General features: G+C 44.1%; 1 protein-coding gene across 1 annotated transcript in view; it reads left to right on the top strand.

The window, feature by feature from the left end:
• Window positions 1-578: 578 nt before the first annotated feature.
• MTMR3 (myotubularin related protein 3) overlaps window positions 579-9626 on the top strand; it is a 140459-nt gene continuing 131411 nt past the window's right edge. Inside the window, exon 1 of the mRNA XM_021703608.2 lies at window positions 579-770. The gene's annotated coding sequence lies outside the window, so the exon portion shown is untranslated. The remainder of the gene's footprint in view (window positions 771-9626) is intronic.

The raw sequence follows: 9626 nt of genomic DNA, 5'->3' as shown, positions 1-9626 counted from the left end.
AGAGGTTAATCTGTTAAGGGCCTAAAATAATTCCATTCTGGCTTGTAGAATTCATATGCAGGCTATTGTGGATAGGGTACAATTTTTGTTTGTTTGAAAACTCATTTCTTCCAGCCGAGGTTCAGCTGAAGCAGTTTGAAATTGTATTCTGAGAGCCTTGAGCTCAACGCAGTACTTATATGCGTTATATTAAATTAGTTTTAGCCTCACTGTAACTACAGGTGAAAGATACTACTACTATTCTATTTTACTGGTTAAGTAGAGTGAGGCTTTGTCTTGCTCAGGGCTATAGGGCAGGGAAAAGATGCCTCCCCCAAATCTTAGGACCACCATTGGTTTTCGTCCTTGCCTGTTGCCCACCTGTTTCTAATTCCTTCTCCACTCGAGCTTCTCTGTCAGCCTTTCCCGCAGAGGGCACTCTGCTGGTGTGGAGTCCCGCCCACCACCGGGGCGTGGCCATCGACCCGGGCCCCGCCTCTGCCCAACCCGCGAGGGCCTGCCTTCTTTTCCCCGACCGCGGACTGAGGGCCCTAGCGTGCGCGCGCGCCCCCGCTCGCGGCCCGGCTCGGCGTCGGGAGCGCGCTCTGTGTGGCCGCTGCCGCCATGTTGTTGTGGTTGTGAGAAGGCGGCGGCGGCGGCGGCAGCGGAGGAGCAGCCGGACGAGACGCTCCAACGGCTCAGGCGCTGCCCCCCGCCGGCCCTGGCTGGGAGCCTAGTGGGGTGGCGGAGGAGGCCGTGCCGTGGCGGGCCTCGCCATGCCCTGCCGCCCGGTAAGAACGCCCCCCCCTTCCTCCGGGGGTGAGGAGGGGCTGGAGGAGGGGCCGGTCTCGGCCCCGGCGCAGTGGCTGTCACCCTCTGAGGAGGCGGCGGCCCGCGGGGGGCAGGGGACAGCGTGCGTGGCCCGGGGAGGGGTGTCCTGGGTGGCGGCCGCGGCCGCCAGGGGGAGGCGTGGGGAGTGGGAGCGCAGCGGCCGGGCTCGGCCGGGACCCTCAGCGCGGGGGAGGCGGGGTCCCGGGCCCAGGCAGCTATCCCGGACCTGGCAGGGACGGGCCCATGGGGCTGGGGTTGTGAAGTGCTGCCCCCGGAGCGTCCGGACAAGTGCCCGCGGACCCCGGGAGGTGAGTGTGCCTCCCTCGCTCCCGACCGGGTCTGTGGGAGTCCACGGTGGCGAGAGGCCGGAGGTCGGGGGCCAGCAGAGCCCCCGGGGCGAGCGGTGAGGGCCCGGGACTTGTGGGAAGGAGGAGTGGCCGACTGTGCAGCCGGGCATCCTCCTGACCTGGTAGTACTTGGGTGGGAAGGATGGTTCGGAGGCGGTTGGGAGTTCAGGGAACACTGGTGAAACAGCTCCACTTCTCAGGTGGAAATTGTGCTGCTTAGGACCCTTGGCGATAATATTACTTGCTGTACTTTGGGCTGGAAAACTTACCTCAAAATAATGGGGTCAGTTTTATGGCACTTTAATCGACTTCTCTGGGGTCTGATCATCTCGTTTGAGTTTTGCACTTGGTCTTCGGTTAGCTATTGATGTGCAGGTGTCTTCTCCAGTTAGAGGCCTTAATTCTTGACTGGTTGAATATCTTGACATCCACTTTGTTTATCTGACAATCTAATTTTTCAAAAGGAAAAAAATGCATACTCTTCTAGTTGAGGTTCAGCTATTCTCACAGTGTGGACGGTGATGCTCCCGAAGGCTTGGGTTGAATTACATGAGATGATTTTTTTATGCAAAACGTTTGTGATTTGTACATGAAGAGGTGACAGGGACTTTTTCCTTTTTAAAGGCTGTTTCTGTAGGGCCAGAGACATGATCTGTGTTATTTTTAAAAAAAAAAATTTTTTTTTTTAAAGATTTTATTTATTTTTCAACAGAGAGAGAGACAGTGAGAGAGGGAACACAAGCAGGGGGAGTGGGAGAGGGAGAAGCAGGCCTCCCGCCGAGCAGGGAGCCCGACGCGGGGCTCGATCCCAGGACCCTGGGATCATGACCTGAGCCAAAGGCAGATGCTCAACGACTGAGCCACCCAGGTGCCCCTGTGTTATTTTTGTTGGGAGACCCAAGTAAGGTGGGTTGGTGGCATGCAAAAAGTCTTCCCTTCTAGGGCCTATGACTTGAGTGGGTAGAAGAGCTTACAGTTTTTTTTTTGTTTGTTTTTGTTTGTTTGTTTTAAAGATTTTATTTGACAGACACAGTGAGAGAGGGAACACAAGCATGGGGAGTGGGAGAGAGAGAAGCAGGCTTCCCACGGAACAGGGAACCTGAAGCGGGGCTCCATCCCAGGACCCTGGAATCATGACCTGAGCCGAAGGCAGACGCTTAATGACGGAGCCACTCAGGCGCCCCCAGAATGACACAGTTTTGAGTAAGCCCAGTACAATGTGTGATATTAAACTAAATTTGGAAGGTTCTAGACTTTTAGATTGGCTGCCTATGAAGGCCTCTTTCAGCTCTAATTACCTCCCTCATTTTCAGGTGACCCAGAGCAGTTCAAGTGACCAACACAGTGGTGCAGCCCCACTTGTAGTTAATAGCAAGCCACAGGAGAACGCATGTTTCTCAGCTTGTAGGCCAGGTTCTTTAGTTCAGTAGTTACCTAAATACGGTCATCAGAAATAGTATGGACTGCCTTAAATGCTGGTTCCTGAACTCCATGCAGGAGGACCTGGTGAATTAAAATCTCTGAGGGTGGGGCCTGGGAATCCATCCTTACGAAGCTCCCTGAGTGGTTCTGGTCAGCCAGGTTTGTGAACCTGTGAAAGTCAGCTTTGGTCACCTTTGGTATTCTATAAGGTTCCCATTAATTATGACTTCTGAGAGTGCTTTTAGTTCTTTATAGAGCTTTAAGAATTTGAGAGGTAGGGAAGAAGGGGAAGCCTGAGAAATTTAAAACTGAAAATTGAGCATCTCTTAAAATATAATGGATTTAGGTAGGGAAATTAGGTTTGTTGCTAGAAGTTATTCGTGTAAGTCTTTGGGAACACACTTGATAAAATTAGATGCTGCTTGACTGGAGGTATATCTAGAGATATATAAAAGGATCTAGAGGAATGAAAAGGAGAGGGAGAGGCAGTAAGTCTACTTCTGGATCACAAAGGGGTCCATGGAAGGTGTTTCCCAACATCTCAACATGCTTGCTCCTAAACCATCTGACTCAGGTTTCTAGTAAAGTGAGGGTAGGGTGGGTAGGTTAGCAGTCATCTGAGATGAGGGTTGTGCACCAGGAAGGTTTATTGTGGATTATGAAAAGTTCTTGAAATTTGCCCCAGGCCATGAGGAGTGGTAAAGTCAGTTTTTAAATCTGTTGTAGTTCTGGTTAACACCTTCTGTGATAAAGTGGAATGGTGAATTACCCAAGAAGTATTCATGTTGCAGAGGGGGTGTGGTGAGGTTTGTTACAAGTTTGGAAGAATAGGCAGAAAATGTTAAAGTTATGTAGAGTAGTGAAGGAGTTTGGTAAATATCCTGTCAAATCATGGAGTAATAGTTTAGAGAGGTGTATCCAGTTGTCCAATTTGAGAGCCAGAGGCTGTTTTGTTTTCTTGGTGTCTCCAGTGTCTAGCATAGTTCCCACAGCATATACTGTGCTCCCAGATACCTGTTGAGCAAATGAATAGTATTGAGAGGGGGGGAAAAAGTTGTGGTTGATAACGTTAGTTTTTTTTTTTTTTTTAAAGATTTTATTTATTCATTTATTTGAGAGAGAGAGAGAGAGAGAGCACACGAGAGGGGGGAGGGTCAGAGGGAGAAGCAGACTCCCTGCCGAGCAGGGAGCCCGATGCGGGACTCGATCCCGGGACTCCAGGATCATGACCTGAGCCGAAGGCAGTCGCTTAACCAACTGAGCCACCCAGGCGCCCGATAACATTAGTTATTAAAAGCTACTTGAGGGGTGCCTGGGTGGCTCAGTTGGTTAAGCGTCTGACTTCGGCTCAGGTCATGATCTCAGAGTCCTGGGGTCCAGCCCCACATAGGGCTCCCCACTCAGCGGGGACTCTGCTTGTCCCTCTGCCCCTCCCCCTGTGTGTGCGCTTTCTCGCTCTCAAATAAGTAAAATCTTAAAAAAAAAAAAAAAGCCACTTGATACCTTGTATTGGATCAAAGAGCCAGTTTTTAGCTTATGTGGTTTAGAACTTTGGGATTCCTTTAAGAGGTTCTATATTCTAGGGGCTTCTGGCTGGTTCAGTTGGTAGAGCATGTGATTCTTGATCTCAGGGTTGTTTGAGCCCCCATGTTGGGTGTAGATTACTTAAAAATAACATCTTTGGAAAACAAGCTTTTTTTTTTTCTCCTAGGACTGTCATTGTAAACTATCCTGTCCCCCAGTTTTTGGGTCTTGAATGTGTCTTAATTTTTTTTAGGTGTCGTGGCCCTTTTTAGTGACTTTTTATTAGATGCAGAGACATTTAAAATAATGGGAGGCTGTGGATTGGCAGAGATTCTGTGTCATTAATTTACTATGTGACTGCTATTAGGAAAGTCACTTCTCTGGACCTCTGTTTTCTCATTTATACAATTAAAGGTCTATACTTGTTGGTCTCAGGTAGTTTCTTTAGCCTGATTCTGCAAATCTTTTTTTAAAGAAATATTTTATTTTTTTAAGTAAGCTCTATACCCAAAATGGGGCCTGAATTCCCAACCCCAAGATCAACAGTCATGTGCTCTACTGACAGAGCCAGCTAGGCGCCCCTCTGCAAATCTTCAATAATTTGTAATTCTGTTATTTGGTATTCATTTTATGTAGGTAGATGAACCTTAAAAAAAAAAAAACCTTGAACATTTTTGGGTTCTAAGCTTACAGATTTTAGATGTTGTCCAAAAGTGCTCTGGCAATTGAGTGCATGTTGCAAGTATTATGCAGAAACAACACACTTATGCTGTTGTAATTCACTTAGTGTTGAAATCAAAATGGATTTCACATAAGGAACTTCATAATTTAGTGTGAAGCTGCAAGATTAAGAATGGTTTAGGGAAGTTTGTGTAATTTATGTGCTTAGTTGTTTCTTACAGACCACCCAATTCTGTAATTTTCTATGGTAAATTTATATGTAATTTTATAATCAGTGAAACGTTCACTTAAGACACAGTATGAGATCAAATCCATATTGGGTTGAACTAGAATTCCTAATAATTTTAGAGGCTACCAAAATTAACATCCATTGCTGTTTTTAATCTTTATTTTGGTACCATATTGATATGCTTTCATTTTCACTTTTGTATCTAGAAATTAAAAAAATATATTTTTTATTAAATAAACTCTATACCCAGTGTGCGGCTCTGACTCACAATCCTGGGATCTAGAGTGGCATGCTATACCGACTGAGCCAGCCAAGTGCCCCTCATATCTAGAAACTTAACATACTTTTTAGGTTCATGTTTGTATCAGATATTCACAATGAAAATTGTAGCCTGAGAATGGGTAGATAGGTAAGTCCTGGGTTCAAGCTTGAGTTGTGTTCCTTGTTAGCTGTGTTGTTTCTGGCAAGCCACATAAGCGCTCTGAGCTTCAATTCCCTTGTTAATAAAAGGAAGAATAACACTTTATTTTTATTTATCTCAGTTTGTCAGGGAGGATCAAATGGAATGGTGTATATGAAAAGCAATTAAAAAATGTAAGGGTATGATACTATATTAGAATCCTATTTTATTTTCTTGGAAGAGTTGGCTTTTGGAGCAGTGGTAAACCTATTACATGTTGTCAAGTGTAGAATTTACTAATGTCGCTAATATGGCAACAGAAAAGATTTCTACTGTACTCAGCCTAGAGAAACCTTTCAGCACTTGCATCCTGTATGCCAATAGGAATAGTTACTGGGGCACCTGACTGGCTCAGGTGGAAGAGCATGAAACTCTTGATCGCGGGGTCGTGAGTTCGGGCCCCACGCTGGGTGCAGAGTACTTAAATATTTAAAAAAAAAAAACCCCCAAAACAAAAAAAAACCCAAAAAGCAAAAACCAAGGAATCATCACAGTGTGGTAGGAACTTCAGAGAGGGATCTGGGAAGTCTCACAATTTGCACTTGGAATAGATTTGCTAGATTTCACCCATTTTATTGTGTTGGAGTGGTGGTAGAAGGAGTTTAGTACATTCTGTGTGAAGTTTAGGGCTATGTTTTCTAAATGGCAGGTGGCAACATCATAGGGTGAAGATAACTGTGGTGATTTATTTTTTAAAAGATTTTGTTTATTTGAGAGAGAGCGAGAGAGGGGGGAGAGAGCACAGAGGAAGAGGGAGAGGGAGAAGCAGACTACCCGCTGAGCAGAGAGCCCAATGCAGGACTCCCATCTCAGGGTCCCGGGATCAAGACCTGAGCTGATGGCAAGACGCCCATCTGACTGAGCCACCCAGGCGCCCCTGAAATTGTTACTTCAGATTGTGAAAGCTACAAATACATATTCAGTGCCGGGGGTGGGGTTGGGGCGGGGAATCATACAAAAAACAAGAATTGAGATAACTCAGGAGAATAAAGTAGATAACCCATGATCCCATTTAGAGTAATGTTTGCTAATTTTCCTTTTTTCTTTTTTTTTTTTTTTTAAGATTTATTTATTTGAAAGAGAGAGAATGAGAGAGAGAGAGCACATGAGAGGGGGGAGGGTCAGAGGGAGAAGCAGACTCCCTGCTGAGCAAGGAGCCTGATGTGGGACTCGATCCCTGGACTCCAGGATCATGACCTGAGCTGAAGGCGGTCGCTTAACCAACTGAGCCACCCAGGCGCCCCTCCTTTTTTCTTATGCATTATCTACTGAATACTTCAAAAAGAACAACTTTCCATGTCAAATTGATGTTCTGTTAATGGTTATTTACTGTTCTGTGATGTGGATGCATTATAATTTACAACAATTCCCTGTTAATGGACATTTCCAGTTTTTCTCTTAAAACAGTTCTGTCATGAATTCCTTTGGACTTTTTTTTATACAATTGTGCTATTATTTCCATAGGCTAAATTCCTAAAAGTTGGCTTATATGGTCAAAGGGTTTGTGCATTTTAAATTTGAATATAGGTGTCCTATAGATAGGATGTCTGTTTTAAAGTCTCACAAACAGAGGTGCCTGGGTAGCACAGTCGGTTGAGCTTGGGACTCTTGGTTTGGGCTCAGGTCATGATCCAGGGTCATGAGATCTAGCCCTGAGTCTGGCTCTGTGCTGGGCTCTGGGTCTGCTTGAGATTCTCTCTCCCTGCCCTTTCTGCTTGGCTCTCTCTCACTCATTCTCTCTCTCTCTCTAAGATGGATAAATAAATCTTAAAAAAAAAAAAAAAAAAGGTCCCAGGGCACCTGGGTGGCTCAGTGGTTAAACATCTTCCCTTTGGCTCCGGTCGTGACCTTGGGGTCCTGGGACCAACCCCCCTTGAGGGCCCCCCGGTAAACGGGGCTTTTTTTTCCCCCCCCCCTTTCCCCCCCCCCCCCCCGCCCCGCTTGTGCTCTCTCTGGTGTGCGCATGCTCTCTTTCTCTCTCTCTCTCTCTCTAAGAAATAAAATCTTTTAAAAAAGTCCCACCAACAGTATGTTAGTGTCCAGTTCTGCATATTCTTGCTAGTGATTTATTATCTTTTAACCTGTTGGTGGGAGTTTAAAATAGTTTGGGAATAGTTTTCCTTTTGTTCTTTTTTCAGCATCAAGTCTTAGCCTCTACAGTTTAACTCTGTGGAAGGGGCAGGTAAAAATGAAAGTGCAGTGACAGAATACATCAGGCCAGTGGTCTCCAAAATTTTTGATCATCTCTATGGTAAAAAAATTTTGAGCATTAATCCTCATCCTTAAGTATTTATTTAATTTACAAACAGTATGTATAGTAACTGGTTATTACGTACTATATAAAATATAATCAAAATTAACAAGGATGAGAAAAATAAAGTGGGGCACCTGGGTGGCTAAGTCGGTTAAGCGTCTGCCTTAGGCTCAGGTCATGATCCCAGGACCCTGGGATCAAGCCCTGAGTCAGGCTCCCTGCTCAGCAGGGTGTCTGCTTCTCCCTCTGCCACCCACCCCCACTCATGCTTGCCCCTCCTCCTTGAAATAAATGAAATCTAAAAAAAAAAAAAAAGTTAAAAATAAAGTTCAAATATTTTTCTTCTTTACCCCAGTGGAGCATTTTTTTTTTTTTGAATATCATTGCTTTAGACTTGTAAGATTTAATGTTGGGCCTTTATGATTGTTTTTGGGCATTTCCTCTTGTTCTGCAGGTGCTCCAGTCTGATTGGATTATGATAGTCTAAAGCGTGCCATGCTTTTGAGAGTCGTATCTGCAATAGGGCGAACATATAAACCTTACTCAAAGTATCAGTTTGATACCGATTGTCATTGTTGACGTGGCTGAATTTGAAAAGGGAAAATCATGGGATAGGAAACAATCTTAAGTAGTCTACTTCTTTTAGATATGAAGAACTGATACTGTGTAGAGTATATTTTTAAAAGTCTGTACTTTATGGAAAGTGGTTTGGTTATAACATATCCCTATTTTCTAAGAGCCTAGAAACCAAGGGAAGGGATGAATAATTGCTGCTTGCTTTCCTTTGCTTGCAAAATACCACAATTAGTCTGTCACTCTAAATCCATTTGGAAGAGCCTGAACCTTTAACTTTTTAAAAATGCTTTATTGGGCTGAAACTTTCCATGATGAATCTTAGATTAAAAAGTAACTTTTATTGGGGCGCCTGGGTGGCTCAGTTGGTTAAGTGACTGCCTTCGGCTCAGGTCATGATCCTGGAGTCCCTGGATCGAGTCCCGCATCGGGCTCCCTGCTCGGCAGGGAGTCTGCTTCTCCCTCTGCCCCTCCCTCCTCTCATGTGCTCTCTCTCATTCTCTTTCTCTGAAATAAATAAATAAAATCTTTAAAAAAAAAAAAAAAAGTAACTTTTATTAAGTTTGAATAACTTGCGCCTCCCCCTGCCCCCTACCGTATGTAATGAAATCAGGAAATGGTGCTTTTTGTACTAGAAAAATGAATTCCCTTTCTCGTCTCATCCTGGGGAACTTAATTTCAGTTATTTCATATGGTTCATTGTCAGAGAAAGATAATATTGAGGTCTTAGAGATTGTGAAAAGAGCAACTTGTGATTATTTTTTTGTCAGTTAAAAGAAATGAGATAACTTATATTGAAGGTGGTTGCTCTATACAGTGCTTTCTTTTTACCTTACGTAGCATGATTTATAAGGTGCTTTCACATATATCTTCTTAGACCCTCAAGTACTTAAGAGCATAATTTAATGAGTGATGTGATTTCTGTTCCTCCGAGGCCACATGCCTGGTGTTTGACATCATATTTAAAGAGGTAGACTGTGAGCCCTGCAGAAGTAGGTACTGATGGCTGTTCTCCCTCACTTCCTGCACTTAGGTACTACTTGGTACAGAGTTAAGGTATCAGTACTTATGGGCTATTTAAACTCTTATGTATTTATTTACACATGTAAATAAGTTATAGTATTGTAAAACAAATAGTTACAACTTTCTGTAGTTACATTGTTCTTTCATCTGATGTGCACAGAAAATATTTTTGTGGGAGAGATCATTAATTTTACATCAGCCTTTCAGATATTTAATTTTTAAATTTTTTTCAGCCTTTCAGATATTTTGCTTTCTCCTCAGGATAGTTTCAAGGAGATGAAAAAAAAAATCAGTCTTGATTTA

Source organism: Neomonachus schauinslandi, chromosome 14 (assembly GCF_002201575.2).
Source record: "Neomonachus schauinslandi chromosome 14, ASM220157v2, whole genome shotgun sequence".
In the NCBI taxonomy this organism is placed as follows: domain Eukaryota; kingdom Metazoa; phylum Chordata; class Mammalia; order Carnivora; family Phocidae; genus Neomonachus; species Neomonachus schauinslandi.
This window is presented reverse-complemented; position numbering and strand designations above follow the sequence as displayed.